Source organism: Antechinus flavipes, chromosome 2, assembly GCF_016432865.1.
Source record: "Antechinus flavipes isolate AdamAnt ecotype Samford, QLD, Australia chromosome 2, AdamAnt_v2, whole genome shotgun sequence".
NCBI classification, from domain to species: Eukaryota; Metazoa; Chordata; class Mammalia; order Dasyuromorphia; family Dasyuridae; genus Antechinus; species Antechinus flavipes.
Window position 1 is genome coordinate 292,875,576 of NC_067399.1, and position 24,691 is coordinate 292,900,266.

The 24,691-nt window shown below is 37.1% G+C and overlaps 1 protein-coding gene across 4 annotated transcripts in view; it reads right to left on the reverse strand.

Annotated features, from left to right (window-relative positions):
* Nucleotides 1–24,691, reverse strand: part of FBLN5 (fibulin 5) — a 128,893-nt gene that overhangs the window by 65,704 nt on the left and 38,498 nt on the right. The window lies entirely within an intron of this gene.

Below are 24,691 nucleotides of genomic sequence, written 5' to 3' on the forward strand. Positions count from 1 at the left end.
ACAGCAAAAAAAAAAGATCAAATTTGGAATCAGGAAAACCTGTTTGAATTTCACTTTATTAGCTGTGTGAACAGGGACAAATAACTTCATTTTTCAAACCTCAGTTTCCTTATCTGTAAAATAAAGACTATGATATCATGTAGGGTTTTTGTGAAAGATGGAGTGAATTCCAATTAATATTAAACACAAAGTTCTCTGCAAAGATTAAAGCTTGTGTAAGATGATATTTTCTCTTGTTACCTAATAGAGGTCACATAGAAGCTATCCAATAAATATCTTTTGAATTCAGCCAGATATCAGCACAGATAGGTTTTTTATGTGACTTTGATTTTAAATGTAGAGGACAGCCCCTGGATAATGAATAATAATCATAATAAATCATTTAAATAACTAATATTTTTAAAGTCAAGTACTTTACAATTATCTCTTTTGTATTGAGGTCTTGTCAATTGTTTTCAGTCATGTCCTACTCTTTATGATCCCATTTGTGGTTTTCTTGGGAAAGATACTAGTTTGCTTAGTCTTTCTCCAGCTCATTTTACAGATGAGGAAACTGAGGCAAACAAGATTAAGTAACTTGCTCAGGGACAGAGCTAGTAAGTGAGGCCACATTTGAACTCAGGACTTGTGGAGTCCCAGCCCAGCACTCTATCCTGTACCACTAACAATAAGGATTGTAGCTTTCAGACATGACATCAAAAGTCTAGCCTGATTCTCTACTATAAATGCTTCCCATGTTCATGCCCATTTCTGCCTTACAGCCACGATTGGATCTGCCCATTAAGCATTGTTTCCCAGGGGAGCAGACTAATAATGCTTGGCAAGCAGCCTCTTCAGCAATAATCCATAGCTCAAGTATGTGATAATAAATAATACTATCGGCCAGCACATATTTATACTGTTCATGCACAGTGAGTGATGGATGGCAATTTTATCCTGGGAAAAACATTGTCTCAGGAATGTTCTCTCTATGCCTTACCCTGTAATAAATGGAGAGTGAGGGTAGACATGAGGGGGCCAAAGGAAATGGGAGGAGAGTGACTGAAGGAGGTTCCCGGCAATCATATTTATGCAACATACCATATGCAGGGTGTGTAACACAGATATCTAGATATATTTATATTTTAATGACTATAGTTAATATTTTCTCTAGTGTTTCAGTCCTGTATAACTCTTCATGACCCCATTTGGAGTTTTCTTGGCAAAGATACTAGAGTGGTTTGCCATTTCTTTCTTCAGCTCATTTTACAGATGAGCAAACTGAGGTAAATAGGATTAAGTGACTTGCCTACGGTCACAAGATTTAAACTCAGGTCTTCCTGACTGTAAATCCAGCACTCTGTCTACTTTACCACCTAGCTGCCATAGATCACAACCCTCTTGTACTTAATAGTCATCTTCATGCATTGGTGAGATAGAAAAATTACTTGGTGAATGAATGAATGAATAAATGCACAAATATGCCTTTATTAAGCCCCATGTGTCAAGAAAGGTACAAAATATAAAATGAGATTCTAGTCTAGCCCTCAAGGAACTTCTAATCTAATAGGGAGACAACTCATATGTTTTGGTTTGGGATAATAGAGATGGTTAGAAGAGTTATAAGGAAATTGCTTGACATGTCCTTTCTAAGTAGAAATGAAACTATTAACTTGATTATAGTTTCAGAAGCAGGAAAGGAAAAAGAGTAATGTTAAAGTAGATGACAGAGAAGACACTCAGAGTAAAATATAAAGCATAGTTGGGACAAGGAGATGGATCAAGTGATGAACCCTTAGCTATGCTAGTGCTGGAGAGGCAGTTCAGAGTTTTTCACTTGTTAACATAGTCTTTGAAAAGAAGATAGGTCACTTTCCATGCCATAATGAAGATTGCAAAAATATTTTAATGGTAAAATATAATAATATAGGTATTATTATTATAGACTCTCATATATGGTGTTAGTGTACCTGACAAATATAAGACTGGAAATTGACCCTAGAGTGAGAAAACTATGTGCTTCCAAGTGGGGCAAAAATGACTCTTCACACATTCCATGTCACAGCCAAACTTGCCTATATTGGATATATTTGACTTAAAAAGCACAAGGAAAAGTACATTGAATCACTCCAAGGACATTCTTTGGCAGGGCCTCCTTTTTGGTTCAGTGGAAATGTACAAGTAAAAGGAACCTGAGTGTCATTATTTTTCATGTGCAAATTATAGCCTTAGTGGAGAGGTGAAGAGAAGCAGGGGAAGGGGTTAAAAGAGAAGGCTGTATAAAACATGTGTGTGTGGTTGTTGAATTTAATTAGAGGGTTGTAACCTCCATCTGAAAGAAAAGGATGATAAATTAATATAGCAGACACTTAATTCATTCTTGCATTTTTCAGTATTGGCCCTGATGCTTCAATCCCTCACAGTTTCAGTGCAATCAATTCCATCTCTACATAACTGGGAATTTTTCATTCCTCTAAGTAGCTTGGGAAAACATTCAACCATAATCTCCTCCTACACTCTCTTTTCCTAATTAAGGCTTCTGTCCTTCTATCCATGGTAGGGAAAATTGACTCCCTTGAGGAAAATAAAAATCCAGTGGTTCTCTGATTGTCCAGAATGTGGCAGCAGATCAAAGCCTGACACTGAAGTAAATGAGCATCTCTACTAGTCTAAGGTATATTTCTTCCCTGACTCTTTTCCCAAAAGTTGCTGCCTTATAATGAGACTTCCCCAAAAGACCAGCTACTATGGTTTCACAATATCCACTTTAAAAAGTAACCATTCCTAAGCATTGCTTCTTCATTCTGAAGCCTTCCCTATCTCCCATAAGATCTCAGAAATTCAAGGGATTTTACAATCAGATGAAAATAATCTGATAAACCCAACTAATGGAGCCTCTCTTTTTACAGATGTGCAAACTGAACAAGAAGACACTTGCCTACGATCAGAGGAGCTACTCAGTGGATAAAAGTAAGGATAAAAGCACAGCATTTCCTGGCTTGCTCTCCTGTGCTCTGTCTTCTCTGAACTCCTGTGGCATTTCTGCTCTATCAATTTCTTAGTATCTATTCGTATCTATTCTTAGCTTTAGTTCATTCTTATGTTATTGAGATATGTCTTGTTCTCAAGCTTGAGCCTAAATTCTCCTAAATCAATGATAATGTCTTCTAGTTCTTTAGTGTTCCTAGCACAGGACCTTCTTTAAATATTAAATATTGATTGATTATTATTTCTCAACAAATGATCCAAGAGCCCATTTCCCCCAGTCATTTTGCTCATTCTTACTTCTCAACCTTTTACCTTTGGCAAATAGAATGATATTTGCCTTTACATCAATTATGCAAATCATGATGTGATTAAAATACAAGAAATTAAAACAAATTAGTCGAGTGTAAGAAACAATTTGTTATCATAATGGCCTAATGGACAGACACTCAGAGCTGGAAGGGACCTTGTAAGTCTTCAAGTCTCATCTGTTGGAATTGAAGTCCCCTGCTCTTTTATTCCTCTAAGAAAGGCCTTATGTATGTTCCCTACTACACAATCTTTAAAAGAGAGTTAATAAAAATAATAATAATAATTAACATTTATGTAGCAGGTTTGCAAAGTACTCTACAAATATTGTCTCATTTTATTTTATTTTTCCTGGGAAGGCTATGCTGTTATCATCACTATTTTATATTTAAGGAAAATGAGGTTAAGTGACTTGTCTGTTATTCCACAGCTGAAAATGTATTTCAATCCAGTTCTTCCTATTTCCTGGCCCAGCTTCTATCCATTGATCTACCTAATTGCCTCGCAGAATTAGTATTGCTCTTGTAGAGGGCATTCAGGAAAGAGTTGATTCAGTTGGAGGGAGAAAAAGGAAGAGAAAACTTTGGTGAGAGAGAGGATTTAAGTCTTCTGAGGGATTTCATTTGGAAATGAAAGGAGAGAGAACCAAGGAGCAAATAGGTGACAGTTTACAATCCCACTGGCCAGCAAGAATCTGAATTTCCTCTTTCCTGCTCCTTGGCTAGCCTTGAGTTCACACTCCCTTCACCTCCTTCTCCTCAAGGAATTCATGTGTCACATGAACTCTCTAAATTCCTTCCCTTCAGCCAAAGCATGATATCTCTACACTGGTTACCATACTGTCTCCTCTACTGTAAGTGGCCTTTTCAATCTTTTTCTCTGTCAGACCATACTCTAAAATTCCTTAAAGATCTGGCTTAGACTCAGTCCTTCTAGAAAACCTTTCTTTCAGTCCACTTTGATCTCTCTTATTTCTTGATTCCTTGAATAAAGGAAATAAGCATTTATTAAGTGCCTACTATATGCAGTCACTAGGCTAAGTATCTTATAAATATTATCATATTAGATCCTCACAACAATCCTAGGAAGTGGTGGAGGCAACTAACACCTTCATTTTACAAGTAAAGAAACTGAAGTACACAGAAGTTAAACACAATTTGCCCAAGTTTCAGAAGCGAGTAAGTAACTGAATTTAGATTTGAATTCAAGTCTTCCTAATTTGAATTCAAGTCCAGGAGTAGTCATTCATTGGCCTTGGAACTTGTTATAGTTGCTCTAAACAATCATGAACTTCTTTTACATTTATAATTGGTCTAAGCAGATATATCTGATCTCTCCAACTTTATAAGAAGTCCTGTTTGAAGGCAGATACCACATCTATTTTGTGGTATCATCTCCATGAGATCTAGGACAGCGATCTTGGTTGTGATTATAGTCATATAATCATTTTTCAATCATGACCAACTCTTCATGATTTTCTTGGCAAAGTGGTTTGCCTTTTTTTTTTTTCTCTAGCTCATTTTACAGATGAGGAAACTATAGGAGGCAACAATGAGGCAGCAATGAGGAACAGATGAGACAAACAGGGTTAAGTGACTTGCCCAGAGTCACACAGCTAGTAAGTGTCTGAGGCCAGATTTGAACTCAGGAAGATGGATCTTCCTGACAGCAGACCTAGTACTCCCCCCATTGTAACCCTAGCTGCCTGGGTACTTGGTAGATATTCAATAAGTGATTTCTGAAAAAACCGAGTGCAGATACCATAGTCACTGGAAAGGTCTATTGCCCTGCCTCCAGATATTAACACTCATAATATTTAAGAAAGATAGGAATCTATTCCATTTTTTTAAAAGTCTAGACTTTGCAACTGCCCTTGGAAACATGTTGTAGTGTCTCACAGGCAGGAAGTTCCAAAAGGAAGAATTTAGCCAGGGAGGCTCTCCTTCCCATGTTACCCAGACATGCCCTGGCCCCAGTGACATGAGAGCTGACCCAAGAGGAGACTAGAATAGAACAAGAAGAGAAATAAGTACTTAAGAGAGGGAGGGTGCATTTGTGTGTGTGCCTTTGCATTCCTCAACCAAATATGAATGATTCTTTGGCATAATTCTCCACTAAATTCCTCTCTAATGCCTAATTGAGACATTCAGATAACTCCAGGCTCTCCAAGACTGCTAGAGGAGCACAGGCTCCATTATTGTCTGTCTATGAGCCTGAAAAGTGTGGACCTGAAAGTGGACTATTTGCCCATCATCTGATCCTTACCCTCCCAAAAAAAGCTTCTCTTTTATCCAACAAGTAATAAAATGTTTCAGTTATGATGATTCATAAAACTATCTAATTAGACCTAAATCAGTGATCTATATAGAATAATGGAATCCCTATATCAATGAAATCAAGTATCTTTGCAGTGAGAGAGGCAGGGTATTATTGTTGAGTCTATATTTTGAGTCAGATGGCCTGGGTTCAAACCTCAATTATGCCATTTAATTTCTCTGGGTTTTAATTTACATTTCTATAAAATGAAGGAATTGGATCAGGTGGCTGGTAAGGTCTCCTCCAACTCTAAATGTAAAATCCTGTAATTCTTCTGCATTAAACATTAATTGATAATAATTAATAATAAATTAATAAAAATTAAGCATGTTATATATCAGTTACTATGTTAGATACAAGGGATATGAAGACAGAAGTAAAACAATTCCTACCCTCAAGAAGTTTACATTCTAATGGAAAGTAGAACATGCATATGTATAGATATAGAAAAAACAGACATCTCATGTAAAAGTTGGCACTTGAGCTGAATCTTGAAGGAAGTCATGGATTCCAAGATGGGAGATCAGAGTATCATGGGAGGAATAGCAGGAAGGCCAGATTTGCTAGACTACATCATTTAAAGGGAAATAGTATGGGATGAGAATAAAAAGATAGGATGGAACCAAATTGCAGTTTTCAGTGACAAACAAAACAGTTTAAATTTGACCTCAGAGGTAATCGGGAGACAGTGGAGTTGATTGGGAGTGGGAGATACTGATATGGTCAGACCTGTACTTAAAGAAAATTGTTTTGGTAGCCATGTGTAGGTGAAATTTAAAAAGGGTAGACATTAGAAAAGGGATAGATGTTTAGCATTTATGTGACATATGAAAGCAGTTGACATGTGGATTAACTGAACTTTGTATATTCTAACACAACATAATGCTCTACACACAGTAGATATTTAATTTTGTAAAATGAATGAATTATTCACATCTCTTCTGCCCTCAATTGCATGAATAAGTAAGAAAGAGTTACTATGACCTAGATTTCATCTTTTCTCTTTTATGAGAACACAGATCAGCCAAAGAGAACTATTTTAGCTAGGTGACATAGAAATAGAAGGTCCAAAATAAAGTGAAGGGTACTATGTTTCCCAGGTCTCTCCATTATTCCTTTTTTAGACACTAACAAAATTATTTCCTCAGTAGTAAATTTTTACCCAGTGAAATAACATATTTTCCCAGCTAAGATTTTTCCCCCTCTCCCCTCAAACTAATTGTACTCGATAAGAAAGTAGAAAATAACAATGGCACATTCCTCAGACTCAAACCAAAGCCAGTTTCAGGCCTGCTGCAGGGCTGGACGGTGCTATTTCCCAGGGAGAGTAGCTTAGCCAAGCTTGGAAGCTATTCAGGACCTACTCCCCAAACACCTGTTTAATTAAAGATCTCAATACTGCAGAACTAGCTTAGAGAATTCCCAGTACATCTGCAATCCATGTGTCCTTCAGTCTTCAATGCTTGTTCATGAAGCAAATGCATCTAAAAAAACTTTTCCTAAAGCCCGCTTTATTTTTCTACCTTTAACTGCTGCAATGCACCTTTTGCTCAGGTATCTTTAAAAGGAGACATAATCACTTTTCTGGAATGTTGTAGAAGGATTGGAGGGTCTTTGAGGTCCATTCCAACTATGAGATTCTGTTGTCTATGAGTTTTCCCACCCTGTTCCTGGCCTCCAGATTTCCAAGCCATGCTATCTCATCCCAAAACTTCCCTCAGCACTTCCAGAACTCCCCAGCCTTCAGAACTTACTTCTTTCTTCTGTCCTTCCTTCCCTCCTTCTTTCCCTTTTTTTCCCCTCCCTACTTCCCTCCTTTCCTTCATTCTTTACCTTCTTCCTTCTTTCTCAATCAGAGTTTTGAATAATATACATTTTTATCCTCCAAAATATGTTTTTCTGCACTTTCTAATTCAATCATTATAGTAACATTATAAATAGGCAGGACATAGTTTGTTATCATTGGGTTTAAGCTAGAAATGAATTAAATTATCAATGGATTTAAGTTAGAAAAGACTTTGCAGATAATCTAGTTCAGCTATTCTTTTTACAGATGAGAAAACTGAATCTGAAATTAATTAGTGACAGAGACAAGACTAAAACCCATCAGACCTCAGACACTTAGTAGCTGACCCTAAGCAAGACATCTTGCTTGTTTGCCTCAGTTTTCCTCAGCTATAAAATGGGGTTAATACAGTATCTACCTTTCAGGAAAGTGGTGAGTATAAAATAAGATAATATTTGTAAAATCCTGACTCCCATAATGCCTACGTTTCAACTACCACAGGGGAAACAAATATATACATATATATATATATATGTATATATATATATGTATATATATATACATATCCCAAATACTATATATACTATATACTATATATACATAATATATACATAAATATATACTATATATACATATCCCAAATAGAATATATATATATATAGTAAAAATTATTTTTAAATTGGGATGGTTGTATAAAAAAAAGAGTTAAGAGAGTTATTTCTAAGTTTTATTCTATTGACAGTTTCTAAAAGTCAGTTTGATTTACAATAATATTTTTAAGGTAAATTGAGTTTATAGGTTAGTAACATTGGTCATATAATATTTAAAAGATGAAGTTCATTTATAGCATTCTGCATCATTAGACCCTTGATAACATTTTAACGACTTTTTTTACTTGGACCTGTGATTTCATTAGTATACGGAATTCCTGATGAAGAAATCCCCTCTATCAAAGCAGGGTGGGGCTTGTTCTGCAAGTGACAGTCTCAGTAGGTAGCCTGGGTCACTGCCCAGAGTTCCATGGCCAGTATGTGTCCATGATTGGGCTTGAACCTATAGGTCTTCCTGATTCCAAGCTTGAATTTCTAACCATTCTGCCATGCTGACTTTCTTCATCTGTTGCTTCTCTGGAAAAAGGCAATCCAAACTGTATCCTAAAGGTCCTAAGGCAATTGCTTAATTCTTTTATGGGGGAATCCCAGTTTCTTGCTTCCTATTACCCTTTTGAAACTAAAAAATGTGACCTCTTTCTGACACCTTCATAGTAAGACTTGGCTATATTTCAACCTGGGTTTCAGAAGTTAGCTTCTGAATTGTCAAGAGTTTCTTTCTCTGGGATCCAACTTTTCAACCAGTGAGTTATTAGGCCTTCATTCCAAGAATGAAGAATTAGTTCAAAAATTTAAGGGGGCAACCTTGTGATTTTTTTCTTTCTCTTATCAATTTAATTGCTTTACTTAAGAATGTCTTGGAGTTTTTAATCACAAAAGATAGCAGCCCACCCAACCTTGGAGTGAAGGTTGACTTAGGCAGTTCTCTAAGAGCTTAAATGAGTTTTTTTCTTTCATCTGCTTTAATATTGTGGAAAAAGCACTAAACTACAAGTTAAGACTGAGGTAAATTAACCAGTTGTTCGGATCACAGTTTGTTTTGAGGTAAATCCCTTCAATAAAGAATCATAGAATTTTAACTCAAAGTAGTACCTTAGAAATCGATCAACCACCATATGAGTAGAGGCAACATAGTGGTACAGTGGATAGTACAGTGGGTTTGGACCAGAAAGAGCTGAATTCAAATTTGGACTCGGACACTTATTAGATATCTGGGAAAATAACTTAACCACTGTTTGCTTCAGTTCCTCAACTTTAAAATGGGGATAAAAATAGGATCTACCTCCCAGGATTATTATAAGGACCAAATGAGATAATATTTCTGAAATGCTTAGCACAGTGCCTGACACATGATAGGCACAATATAAATGCTAGCTATTATTGTTATTTAAGGGCCCAATAAGTGCCAGACATTGTACTAAGGACTGGTGATTCAAGTGCAAAAATGAGACAAGAAATTTGTCCCCAGTTCCTTTAAGATCTAAAGAAACTTGTTTCAAGTTTCTTCTTGAAAGCTCTCTCTGTCTCTCTCTGTCTCTCTCTGTCTCTGTTTCTCTCTCTCTCACTCTCTTTCTCTCTCTCTCTCTCTCTCTCTCTCTCTCTCTCTCTCTCTCTCTCTCTCTCTCTTTCTTTCTCTCTCTAGCAAGATCTGAAACCAGCTCTTCTTAACTCCATGGTCAGTACTTTTGTCTATGTTGCTACTCTGCCTGTCAGGAAAAAGATTAGGGTGCTGAACATTTATACATTTAGGAGACATCTGGTCCTACTTATGTCCTCTTGGGCCAAATAGAACCAAATAAGTCTATGTTTTTTCTCTGTGGCAGTCCTGCAAGTACTTGAAGAGCGCAATCCAGTCCCTCTGCGTTTTCTCTTCTGGAGATTCCTTCAAGAAATCTTCTATAATATATCCCCTTTATAATATGAGATCATCTCAGCATCTTGGTCTCCCTTTCTGGACATGTTCTAGTTTGTCAATATCCTTCCAAAATTGTGGCATGAAGAACTGAACATATCATTGTAGATGTGGTCTGATGAGGATGAAGTATACTAAGATTAGCAGCTCACTCACCCTGGACACTATTGCTATTAAAATCTAGCCAAAGATTGCTTAGGTTTTTAGTTGTCATATCACATCATTCTGTTACATCACTAAAACCCCTTTTTACTCCCCCCCAAATCTGTCCCACTGAGTAGCTGAGCCCATGTAGAAGGCAAGAAAAGTGAAAAAGCATTTTTAAGTGTCTACAATATGCCAAGGCACTGTTCTAAGCAAAGTATTTATCTCAACTTAAAATTTATTTGATTAGATTCCTCTGCTTGTTCTAGCCCATTAAAGGTCATTTTGGATCCTAACAGCAAACACATTTGCCTTGCATTCATGATTCCAACCTGGTAATATTGTCCAATCAGGATGCATCTGGAAACATGCAGGACATCACTGAGCCAAATGACCAATAGAGAAACTTCTGAAGGCACTGTCTGGGGCAAGAGTATTTTTCTAATCCAATTTAAATGGATTGTTGATTGCTGAGTCGTTTCAGTTATGTCTGACTCTCTGTGACCCTATTTGGAGTTTTCTTGGCAAAGATTCCAGACTGGTTGGCCATTTCTTTCTCCAGCTTTACAAATGGCAAACATAGTAAGTGACTTGCCACGGGTCACACCATTGGTAAGTGTCTGAAACCAGATTTGATCTCAGGCCTTCCTGAATCCAGGTCCAGTGCTCTATCCACCATGCCATGTGGTAGATAACTGTCCCCAAATTAACTGGCATATCTAAATGAGCATTGTAAGAAAAGCATGTGTATTCAAGAGTAAACATACTGTAGCAGAGTCTAAGACAAAATTACCAAAGGACAGAGTGTGAGGACTAACGTGACATTAGACCAATCTTTTCACTTCTCTGATTTGCTTCCTTAGGTTATAAATGAGAAGGCTGGACATCTAATATTTCTTCTAACTAAGTATCATATGGGCCTATAATTTTTTACTCCTCACCTTGTGTCACACTAGGACTTCTTAATTCTGTTGTCATAGATCATCTGTGATATGTTAATTAATGAATAAAGAGAAAAAGGTATTTTCATTCCCTACTGTCCCTATCCTTTTCCTAGAATGACAGCTAATTCTGGGCTTTAAAAAAACAAGGGTTAAAAGTGAAATACAAATAAATGAGGGAAACAGAGGAGAAGCAGTAGAGAAGACTTCAGAAGAAAGTAAATATCAGGGGAGACTTACTTTCTAACTGCTAATAAGAAGCTAGGCTGAAATGGAATTGAAACACAGACCTTTCAGCAGGTGAGACAGAAGGTTGAAACTGGGTATCGGTTCAAAGGTCACTAGATAAAATTTATCTCCAATCCAAACAAAACTGAACTCTGTATCTTTATCTGCTCAATAATTACCAATCTACATATAAGTCCTTTCCTCTTGTGATTGGTACATGGCAGTCACTTAATAAATGTTTATAGTATTAAGTTGTTGAATCATCGCCTTATTACTTATAAATAGGGTAATTTGTTGAAAGTCTATTGTCATCCTGATGACTTAATAAGAGGAAAAGGATAGGGCATGGAAGATGGGGTACAGATTATGTTCTAGGGACTGTGGGCACAGAGAACAGCCTCATGCTCTGCCACAGTAGCACTGGAGACTAGAATTCTGTCATAGTTAAATGTTTCATAGATCGATGAGATTCTCACTATGCCTTTTCACCCTAGAACTTGCCCCAGCACCTAAGGCCTTCTGAACTGTCACAGGCTAACCAGCTTTCTTTCCCCTTTTAACTATGCTCCTGATTCTCTGTACTTTCCTACTATGTCCCTGCCCTTCTCCAACTCTCTTCCCAATCTCTCACTCCCCACCAGCTTTTTATTTCCCTTTTCAAGTGTAATCTTACTTTCATTGAAATATAATTCCTTGCTGGCAAGGGCCCTGCCCTTTTTGCATAGTTTTTTGTTTTTATTTCCAGCACTTTGCACAGTAAGTACTGATTCATAGTAAGCACTTAATAAAGGTTTGTTACCTGCCTGACCATCACTACTATCCTAGATTACAACTTGTCCATCATTTACTTAGCAGATGGACTTCTATGGTCTAAAATTCCATCATTTTACCATCTGCCTGATGTTAAGTCTCTCTAACTTAGCTAACTTGGTTCTAAACATAACAGACATATATGTGTATATATATTGTGTGGGGGAGAGAGAGAGAGAGAGAGACAGAATCAGAGAGAGAACAAGAGAGAGGTAAAGCCACAGACAGAGACACAGAGACAGACAGACAGACAGAGGCAGAGGCAGAGACAGAGAGAATGAGTAGAAACACAAGTAGGAAAATGTGTTCCTATTGGTAAGGCAGATATGGAGGCAGAGCAGGGAACTCACCTGAGTGCTGCTACCAAGGGAGAAAATATGCCTTGAGATACCACACTATTTCTTATAATTATTGAAAGGCTAGCTTCTATACTATAGACAATAAAGCTTCTATGATAAAAACAGGTAGAGCAACAAGGAGCCTGGAAGGGAGAGCTGCATACCCTGGCAAACTGTACACTCTACATTTTAAAGTCCAGGAGTCCTCAAACTACAGCCTGCAGGCCAGATGCAGCAGTTGAAGATGTTTAACCCCCTCACCCAGGGCTATGAAGTTTCTTTATTTAAAGGCCCACAAAACAAAGTTTTTGTTTTTACTATAGTCAAGCCCTCCAACAGGCTGAGGGACAGTGAACTGGCCCCCTATTTAAAAAGTTTGAGGACCCCTATTAAACCCTAGGATAAAGTCCTGGTTGCCCTACCTTAGGGCTCAGAGAATGAAAGAAAAGCAATTTAAATTACAGCATACTAAGAAGAATTTGCAGATTCTTAAAACTTATAAACCACTGAAACATTATCCTACGAAAGTCATAGAGTTGTCTCCCTGAGGATGTTTCACAGAAAGTGCTAATAGCCATCTTTAAGGATTGTTGGAGCTCAAGCCATGTACAAGGACAGAAAGAGCCTAAATAATGCTGTTATGCTCCTTCCATCCCTAAAACTCCAGGGCTTGATGATTCATACACAGTATCAGTGAAATGTAGATTCAATGTTGGATCAGCCAATGAGCACACATGCCAGGAGGTTGTTCAGAACACACTGGTCTCTTGTTTCAGTAATCCCTTCTTCCATCCAACTTCCATACATAGGAACTACTACAAGGCAATTCACTCCAACTACTTTACTAAACCATCAGGAGCTGTCATAGGCGAAGTTTGGCAATCAAAAGTCAGGAACTCCAGCTCCCCAGTAGTAATCAAAGGTCGTATTTCTTTTTAAAGGATAGTATTGGGAAATTGGGTTTGTGTCCATACAGAGTAAATTGGACTAGCTTGAGCTGTTTTAAAGTAAGATCTGAGTGAGTCTTCTCTTGGCAAGATCTGTAACTTCTTTTATCTGCTCTGTGCATTCCTCTTCTTCCCACACACCATTCTGTAGCAATGTGCTTTTAAATTATTATTATTGTTTTCAAGAACTCTTTGCCAAAAAACAACTGTTTCTGCATGGTCAGGTTTTTATCAGCTGTGGGACTTGGGATTCATGGGAAGGACACCCAATGGTAGTATAAAAAAAAAAAAAAAAGCCTTTGCTTTTTACAGCACACATAGATATCCAGCCAAGAAATAAAGAGGCAGGAGGTCAGCGGATAGGGAGGGGGGAAGGTAAAGCGGAAGAAAGAGGGCAAAAAACTCTAGTTATTTAAGAAATTATTGGAGTCTTCTCATCAAAACAAGCCTATAAGATCCAGACTTGCGAATACTCAGTGCCATGTTTCACTTGACAATTAGGGTTCAAAGATGGTATAGGGGGAAAAGAGCTCTGAATTGGAATCCTGGTTCCACTAACTTTGTTACGTTGAATAATTCCCTTAACCTTTCAGAACTTCATTTTCCTGCTTTGTGAAAGGAGGACTAGTTCTTTAAATCCTATCCCCTTCTAGATCTGATGAATGGAAGTGAGGGCCAATTTCCTTATAAATTCAGTAGCTCAATGCTGTAGATAAGAAACTATCAACTCTGAGGAATGTCATGTTGTTTGTTTTTAATAACCTCATCACCCCTGCTTCCCCAAACCCTCCTACCCTACATTCTTGGCTTCATCTGCTTGGAACTCAGGCCTCAAAATGCTCATCACCAGAGTACAAGGGCCATGTTCTGTGTGCATTTTGGATTGTTCCAAAGACCTCTGTGGGTGGTTAATCAATAAATGGATACTTGGCAGCGGCTATGCTACCTAGAGAGCAGCTACATGTACAGCACCAGCTAACAACACCATAACACAATGCATCCAAAATTCCAGAAAGAAAGTCGGTGGCTTCTTATCCATCACAGTTCCTTCAACCTCTACTCAGAGCCAGTGATTGAAGAGTTTCAGGGTACTTGTTGACGAGACCCTATTAACATGCCTGTGGCTTTCTATGTTTGTTTCTGGAAGGAAACACTGTCTTCTTGACTATCAGGAAGCTGGACTGGAATTTGTCCTGGCAAAGATTTCTTCCTTAGGAGATTTTAAAATCTAGTTGCTCTATCTCCTGTGGTCTTCACAACTTTCTAGTTTATTAACCCTTTTCCTGCCCTCAAAAGGATCCCATTAAAATTTTTCCATCTTTGATAAGTGACAGAATTAGTAGCAGTTTCTACAAAGGGGAAGTAAAGCCTGAAGGATTACTAGTTTCTGAAAATGGGTACTTCTAGATGGTTGGTGGAGATGTGCCCATTTATGAGAAAAATACTATTTCTAGGAAATTAAACTACACTGAAAAAATATATAGATAGATAGATAGATAGATAGATAGATAGATAGATAGATAGATAGATAGGTAGATAGATAGCAAGGCCTTGAAGTAATATAGTCAAACCAGTTTCTGATTTTTCTACTTACTACTTGTGAAAAGTATTGGATAAGTCATTTAACTTTTATGATTATATGGGCCCTCATTTTTAAAATAGGAGGATTGGAATAGATGATCCCCAATTCAATTAAGTTGAACAAACATTTATTAAGTGTCTACTATATTCCAGGTATTATGCTGGGTCTTGGAGATACAAAGACACTTCCTCAAAACAAACCTTGACTTCAAGGAGCTTGAATTTGGGTGTAGGTACAATATGTCCAAAGAACCAGAAAACATATATGGAAGGGAAGGGATGTCAGAAATTGAAGAATTGGGAGATGGGGCCTTAGCTTAGTTTTTAAAGAAGCCAAGGATCTTAAGAAGCACAGGTGAAAAAAAGAGAATTCTAAACACAAGTACAGAGAGGGGAGATGACCTCTGTATGGGGGAGAAAAAGGAGGCCACTTTGACTAGAATATAGAATCACAAAGGAAGTAATATAGAGAGATAGAGAGATAGATAGATAGATAGATAGATAGATATAGATGATATAGATATACACATTAGAGGTAATAGGAAGCTACTGAAGCTTCTGAATAGGGAAGGGAGATTATCAGATTTGTGCTTTAGTGATATCAATTTGAAATTGTGTAGAGTCATGGTGTCAAACTCAAATAGAAATAGAGACTACTCAACCATCAATTAGGATCACTTGAAGAAAACCACATATTAACATTTTCTACGTTGTATTATGTTTTAATTTATTTTGCTTGATATTTCCTAATTATATTTTAATCTAGTTTGGCTTACACTAAGGAATGTTACAACTGTAATATGTGTTTAATACTTCTGGTAAAAGGAATGAGTTGAGAGGGGAAGAAGAAAAACACATTTAAGAGATAATTTCAAAAGTCCAGGCAAGAAGTTTGGAGACCTCAACTATAGTGGTAGCTATGTGAATGGAGAAAAGGGCAGATGAAAGATATCTGTGGAGGCAGAAACAGCAATTGGCAATGAATTGGATTGGGGATGGGGAGAAAGAAGAGTTTAAGATGGTTCTAAAGGGAGTCAGGACATAGGAAATTTCAACTGTAATTCAGATGGCAAGAGTCTGTGGTTATTAGATCATAGCATCAAATGTTCACATCATTTCCATTAATACTACACCACATCTATTTTTAATATTGAGCTACCTGAAAGTACCAAGGACTTTGGTGGCTGTATTTGGAGCCATCTTCACAAAGAATTTTTACCCTGGAAAATGCCTTTAGGGATCACGATTGAAGGAGAGATGGTCATCTGAGAGACACTTTTTTGAATTGGGGCTGTTGAATTTACTCAACAGCAGCTGGTGTTAATAGTGAAAAGAACAGCAAATCCCTGTGTCTTAAAGGTTGCTCTCCTTGATGGCTATGAAACCAAGTGGGAAGCAGGATGTCCTAGAAGCACTACTACTATTCCAAAGTCTGTTTGTAGGACTGGAGATAGAAAGACTATATTAAGTATATAGATATGGTTGTTATCTGCATAGAGAGGAATCTGAATCCATGGGAACTGATGAGATCACTGAGAAAGTGTGTTGGAAGAGAAAAGACAGCTCTGGGATAGAGCCTGGTGGGAGATACCCACCATCAAAAGTGTGAGACTTGATGATCATCCAGCAAAAAACAACTAAGAAGGAACAGGCAGAGAAAGGAATATAAAGAAAAGGTAGAAGCATATAGAATTCAAGGAAAAGAGCATCCAAAAGGAGATGATCAACAATATCAAATGTCCTGGAGAGCAGTAGGATGAATATTGAGAAAAACTACCAGATTTAACCAGCTTTAGTTCAGTATGATCTTTTATACTACATTGTATATATTACAATGCTGTTATATCAGAATATATCAATATATCACCCAAAATATATAAAATATATCAGAGGCAAAATATATCACCCAAGAGATGAGTGACTGGAAAAAAAAGGGACTTATTTAAATACCAGACTTGAAATTAGGAGACATTGATATGAATTTTGCCTTCTTAAATATCATTATGAGTAAATTACCTAACTTCTCAAAAGTTTTAGTTTCTTTATAAAATCAGGTACTTGAATTATCTACCTCACATGGTTGAGATGCAAAAAGTGTTTTTCAAGGTTACTACAAATGTAAAATTATTAGTAGTATCAAAATCAAAGAATACCAGAACTAGATGAAGCCTTAAAAACATACCAAAGTTCTTTTCAACAGTGCAGTGATTCAAGGCAATTCCAGTAGATGGAAAATGCTATGGGCACCCAGAGAGAAAAGTATGGAAACTGAATGTGGATCAAAGCATGGTATTTTCACCATTTTTTTTATTTGTTTTCTTTCTGATGGCTTTTTCCCTTTTGGCCTGATTTTTCTTATACAAAATAGCAAATATGTAAATATGTTTTAAAAGATTGCAAATATTTAACCTATATCAGATTGTTTTCTGTCATGGAGAGAGGGGAGATGAGGGACAGAGGGAGAAAATTTTGAAACACAAACTTATACAAAAATGAATGTGTCTCTAGAACTATCCTCAAAGAAGTTCTATCTTGGTAGAACTAATGAGAACTTAGATTCCTCTGGCATGGACTTAAACCACCAAAGGTTACTTCATGCCACAGTGAACCAAGGAAGAAAACAAACATTTATCAATTATCTACCATATGCCAGTCCGTATTAGGCATTTTACAAATATTGTCCTATTTGATCCTCACAACCACCCTAGGAAGTAGCTGTTATTATTAGTACCATTTTATAATTGAAGAAACTGAGGCAGACAGAGTTCAAGTTCTAGGTCATACAGTTCAAAAGTGTTAGAGACCAGATTTGAACTCAGATCTTCCTAAATTCAGATCCAGAACTCTATCCACTGAGCTGCCATCAGATTAGTGTTACTATGGTATAGATGATGGAAAAATCTTCCTAATCTGTGAAGTATCACTCATCACTGGGTACTGGAAAAGGGTGGAGAGCAGGGGCTAAATGGTTTCCCAGATGGATCTCATTTTTATTCCATAAATCCCTTTTTCTCCATTGGCCCTCTCCATGGCTCTTGGCTTTCTAAATAATCTTGTGGGAGGCTCTAGTTGGTAAGCTTGGCCACTTGCATCATAAAGACAATGCCAGATGTCTCATGGAATTACATCAGGTTGCTAACAACCTAAATTCATCCCTCATCTCTGTGCCATCCGCTGACAGCCTCTTTCCTACAGGAACATCTGATGCATTCATTCCTGGATCTGGCAAAAAAAAAAAACATCATCTACCATTTGAACTGGTGACTTGGGAGCCAGGGACTCCTCCTTCTGGCACCAAGTAATTCAACTGTTAAGGACATCAATCATGCTTTACTCTGCCTAAATTTTGGCCATATGTGAGGTAGCCTGATGTAATGGAAAGAATATTTATTGAACTTAGTCTCAAAAAATCTGAGTTCAAGTCTAACCTCTGATATTTAGATAGGTGACTTAGGGCAAATCAGTTAACATTTTTAAATAAAATTAAGATGGTAATATTTGCATTACCTAGCTCATTACATTATTGTGAAGGAAACACATTGTAACTATAAAGCATTACATAAATGTGAGTTGGTACTCATAGAGTTGGTACCCATAGAGTACCATTAAGAAGGGCACCACTGATTCAGGGGAAAGCCCTCATCTCCTCTTTATTATAGTTTGGGTAGGAATGACCTCTTACTATAATCATTATTATCAGAATCAAATAATACCAGAGCTGGATAAAGCCTTAAAAACATGCCAAAGGAAGTTAAAACATGAGACTTTTGTGGCAAATGTGACTTTAAATTATAGTTTTTAAACATTAGAAACAGAAATGAACTTAGAACTCTATATATAATAATAATAATATTCAAGTTTCTCCACTCTAATCCATACTCTAAAAAGTAGCCAAGTGATTTTCCTTAAGCACAGTTCTAACCACATCACACCTTTTAACTCAATAATTTCCAGTGCCAAATTATCTCCTCTATTATCAAACATAAACTTTTCTCTTTGGTTTTTAAAACCCACCACAATCTGGCACATGACTCTCTTTCCTGTATCCTATGATCCAACTAAACTGACTGTTGCTCATACATGATACTCCATCTACGATCTCCATGCTTTAATACTAGTTGTGAACATTATTTCGGGAACGTACTGTTCCTCACTTCTGCCTGATAGAATAATCATTTAATGAGCATTTATTTTCTTCAAGGCTTAGCTCAAAGGCTGATTTCAGGAAAGCCTGTAAAGACTTACATGAACTGATGCTAAGTGAAGTGAGCAGAACCAAAAGTACATTTTATACAGTAACACCAAATTACATGATGATCAACTATGATGGATTTGGCTCTTTTCAACAATGAGGTGATAGAAGGCAATTCCAATACATTTGGAATGGAAAATGCCATCTGCATTTAGAGAAAAAAAAATAGAAACTGAATGTGAATCAAAGCACAGTATTTCCTCTTTTTGTTGTTATTGTTTTTCATTTGTTTGTTTTTTTCTTTCTCATTTTTTTTTCCTTTTGGTCTGATTTTTGTTGCAATGTAAAGTCCAAGCTAGCTCCCTTGAGGCCTCAGAATCAGTCAGAGTCAAGACAAGCAAAGGTATTTGGTCTTCAGGAGGAGAAATGAAGGAGATGGACAAAACTGCTAGGAATTTTGCCAAGGATTCTTCTTTGATTCTAGAGTCCAGAATCTCCAGGAATCTCCACAATTTTCTCCTCCTCATCTTGAGACCAAGTGAAGTTCTCTCGCTTCTCTCACTCCACCCCCTAGTCCTTACCTACAATTCTCTTAACCCCAAGCATGGAGCCAGCATGAACTGTGAGAAGAGAAATTCCAAACATATGCTGATAGAGTTATTGTCTAATAGGTAATTAGCCTCAAGTGCTCAGCTGTGTGATTCAAGCACATCTTTTAAGAGTTTCAGCCCTTTACATTGCAATATGACAAATATGGAAATATGTTTAGAAGAATTGCACATGTTTAAACTATATTGGACTGCTTGCTATCTTAGGAAGGGGGAAGGTGGGAGAGAAGAAAAATTTGAAACGCAAGATTTTGCAAAGGTGAATGTTAAAAACTATCTTTGCATGTATTTGAAAAAATAAAAGACTTTTTAAAAAAAGATTCAAATCAGGTACATCAGACCTTTCCTGATGCTTCCTCTCTCTAAGGTCCTCAGACTCTCAGGTCCTCCCTCCCTAAAGTATCCTGTATTTCTTCTGTATCTAGGTATATTTTCATATGCTGTTTCTCCTAAAGGAATGTAAAATTTCCTTGAGATCGAGAACTGTTCTATTTTTGTCTTTGTATTCTCAGAACCTAATATAAGGACTGGTATATTTATTGTTGCTGTCCATTCAGAGGGCAACTCTTTGTTGCCCTTTGGGGTTTTCTTAGCAAAGATACTGGTTTGCCATTTCTTTCTCCAGCTTGTTACAGATGTGGATATTAAGTCAAATAAAATTAAGGGACTTGCTCAGCTTCACATACCTATTAAGTGTCTGAGGTCAAATTTAAACTCTAGAAGAATAGTACTCCTGACTCCAGGCCTGTAATTCTATCCATTATGCCACTTAGTACTTAATAAATATGTGAGGATTGACTTGTTGATGTTGATGTTGATCTTTATTCTGTTAGCTCTAGCACTAATCAATTGTCTACCCTCCCACAAATTTCCTGTCTTCTCTAAACCTCAGCTCCTCATATGTCAAATGAAAGTAATTTCAGCCCTACATTCATTTCAAAATTGTTCTAAGGACGCAACTAGACAGTCATATAAACATGCCTGTGTAGAGTGGTGATATGATAAATGTGACATAAAATATCAATAAGCCCCCATATATTTCACATTCAGTACCATGAATTTCTCCATCAGATCAGTGTAGTAGAAACAGCATTGCAATTGGGAGTCAAATGGCTTAGGTACAAATCCCAGTATCACAGTTCCCTTCCCCAGTTAGTAAGTGTGTGATTGTGGATGAGTTATAAGAATCAAAGCTTAGAAGAGACCTCCAAGATCAATTAGTCTAATTCCCTAAAGAGATAAAAAGTTGAGTCTCAAAAAGGACACTAATTTCACACATGACAGAAGTTCTGATTAGACCTGTAACTAGCAGAGGAAAAACAGGATTCACCCTGTGGCTTTCCTCCCTGTCTCTACCATCTTACAATCTGTGCCTTACTTAGTGTTCCTCTAGAAACACTTGGTACAGTGATCCTCAGTTGTATCCACCAATGGTCCAGTTATTGTAGTTCCTATTTCTGGTCTTCCCCATAACCGTAGGATAGGACACACCCTCCCACTGTGAAAGCCTCTCCACTTGGATTATCTTCTGTATTACATACCAAAATATACCATAGCACCAAATTAGTTTATTTTAGATTTATTTTCAGGTAGTTAGAATTCAGATTCCAAGGCCAAGTGTTCTTTCTGCAACATCCATCCCCTCACTATTCTTAGACTTTTACTTAATCCTAACTAAAATTCTACCTTCTACAAGAAATCTTCTCTATTGTCCCTTAATTCTAGTACCTTACCTCTGTTAATTATGTCCTATCTACCCTGCTTTGTATTGATTTGTTTGCACGTTGTCTCCCCAATTAGACTGTAAACTCCTTGCTGAAAGCTGGAACTATTTTTTTTTTTTGGTATCTCCAATACTTAACATAATGTCTGTTACATAGTAAGTTCTTAATGTTTATTGATTGATTTTTTTTTCTCACTTGTGGAATGGTGATGATATTTCAGGACCACCCTCACAGAAGTCCTGTGAGGATCAAAGGAAATAATATGTATAAAGTTCTTTACAAACAAGAACAAATAATACATTTCTATACTAGTAAAATACTATATTGCAAACAATACATTCCTATATTAATGTGACCTCAGTAATATTAAAAAAAAGAGAGAGATCATGGAAGGATACAGGGGATTATGTTGTTGTGATCTCATTTGATAGATCAGCTCTGAGATAGAATAAATTTATTCTTGCCCATGTGAATACTTTTTTGTCCCCCAAACTCTGAGCTCATCAGTTGAGCAAGATGCTTCAGACTGTCTTGGCCACACAAGGCCACTCTACACTTACAAGAAGACAAGTTGATTTTCTTTGTCCACAGAAATGGGAGCTAGATAGGTTTTTAAAAGTCCACCTAATCCCTCTCAAGTGATGATGTGTTGCTTCATGGGAACTTCTGGAGATGCCAATTTCATGTTTATTCCAGATGCAAAGTCCATTCTCTCCAGACCTCAGTGAACTTGGGCGGAATTTTAAGGACTTGTGAAATATGTATAGTTAATTAGTCAGCCTTGGCAGCGGCTCTTGCCATTATTCAAAGAGGATGCAGCGAATTCTGCCAAACCTGCAAAGAGAATAATAGCAGTCCAATGGGCACGAGACAGAGTTAGGAGACTTGGCTTTAGCTCCGGCTCTGCCATTTATTCCCTGCAGGACCCTGTACAGGGCACCTCCCTTCTTTGGGCCTCAGTGGGCTCATCTGTAAAAATCAGGGAGTTGAATGAGATAATCCCTGAAATCCCTTCCAGAGCTGTGATTCTAACTAGAATTATATTGCTGGTCCCTTTACTTTGTGCTTTTACCCCCACACAGTTTTCCCAGCCAGCCTTCAAACCTACATTGTGACAGAGCTTGTTGGACCAGGGGAAGGGGGAGTGGGAGTCAGAAGAGGTCAAGCCTATGTGCTTGGTGTCCTGAGCTCCCCTCCAGCTCCGCTTGGCAGCTAGAGGAGAAAGGAGGTCACTGACATGCATTCTGGTCTTAAAGGCATTTAGGAGGAGAAGAATCCCATGAATGTGAATCCTCTGCCAGCTCTCAAGGAAAGAGTCATCCCAGCGAGGGCTGGGACAGCTCCATGTGCTTGCTCTTTTGATCCCAACACATCTAGTATCTTTGGGATTGCGGAGGAGGCAACAAATTACTGGGAGATACAGATTCTCCCATTGGTGTAAAAACCAAATCCCTTATTTCTAAGGAGTATGAGATTTATGAGAGGCAGTATCCCAAAGTAGATGGAGATGACCTTGTAGCCAGAAAGACTATTTCAAATCCTTCCTGACACAGATAGGCTAATGTGATCCTGGGCAAGTAATTTAACTCATCAATGCTCTAGGAAACTCTCGGTTTACTAAAAAGGAATCCAAAAAGGAAGCTCCTCACCAGGAGCTTCTTATACTAATGAAATCACAGATGCAGTCCCTAGTCATATAGGAAGATATAAATCTTTAACTATAGATATAGCTAAAGATATAGATGTAGATAAAAATATGGATACATAGTAAATGTAGATACACACAGATATAGATGTAGATACATTTAGATATAGGTACAGAGATAAATACATATATAGATATAGACATAGATATAAATATATAGATGAGAGACACATAGACATAAAGAAATATAGATATAGATAGATTAGATAGATATAAACAGAGATAGATCTTTTTTATTTATATTTACAAATGAGTAATTTGGAATCAAATCTGATTTTGTCAATGGTTTCACCATTTATTATCTGTGTGACTTTGGGCAAGTTAATCTGTCTCTCTGAGGATCATTTTATAGTGGTGATTTTAATACATTACCAATTTCACAGGATATTAAAAGCAAAGATTTTGTTGATTCTATCATCATATTAAATGTGAGCCATTAGTATTGGGAATAATTTTGGCTTTTTTGGAGAAAATCATTGACTTTCATTCACACCTTGGCAACCAGCGAAGTCCTTAGGTTCTGAGTGTGTCAGACTAAATATGCAGAGCTTTCCCTTAGTGCACTAATGGGTATGTTTTCTAAGAGGCAGCACCATCAAAGTTAAGTGTGGAAAACATCCTGCTGAGGCTTAAGGGTCTTCAGGATGTCCTAAATGTCCCAGGAAGTGACAACCTCTCAAAAGAAGGAGAAACACACAATGTCATTGTATGGCTAAGCACAGTTCTGCCTCTCTACTAACAACATAGCATTACAATGAAGTGGAGAACTAGGAATTGAGCTGGAAAAGGGAAAGAATTTTCAGTTTTCAGTTAGGAACCCAGATAATATTCCTCCTTCACCAAGAGTCTAGATTAATCAGTAAAAATAATTATTCAAATAATAGCTAAAGTTTACAAAACATTTTGTGATTTACCAAGTACTTTACCTACATGATCTCACTTTATCCCCACAACAATGTGAAATACGTAGTGAAAGTAATATATTCTGTATTTTATAGATAAAAAAAATTGAGGTCTGGAGAGGGGAATTAATTCTTCAGAATAACACAACTAATAAATTGAAGAGTTGAAATCTGAAGTCAGATCTTTTCCTTCTAAAATTTATCCATTATATTCTACTATTTCAGAAGTCTGTATTTAGCACCTGTCATGTTTAGTCCTGTACAAGGACACAGAAGAAATATAAAGCCATGGTCCTTGCCTCAAGAAGCCCACAATCTCGTTGAGAAAACACATGAAATTAGTAAGTACCATATTTTATTTCACAATTATACAATGTCAGAGTTATTAAGGCTCTTAGGACACAAAATAATATGGTGAAAGAAATCCATAACTAAAATGGAACTCAGACTTTTAGCCTATAGGTAAAGAAACTCAGGTCCAGAAAAGATTATGGTAATTGTTCATATCTATGTCTGGAGCACTTTAAAGTTCACAAAGAGTATACAACAATCCAGTGAGCTAGATAACAAAAGAATAATTATTCCCTTTTTATAGTTGAGGAAACTGAGGCCCTCCCAAAAAAAGTAACTTGCCTGCAGTCACCCAAATAGTTAATATCAGAGATGAAAGTAG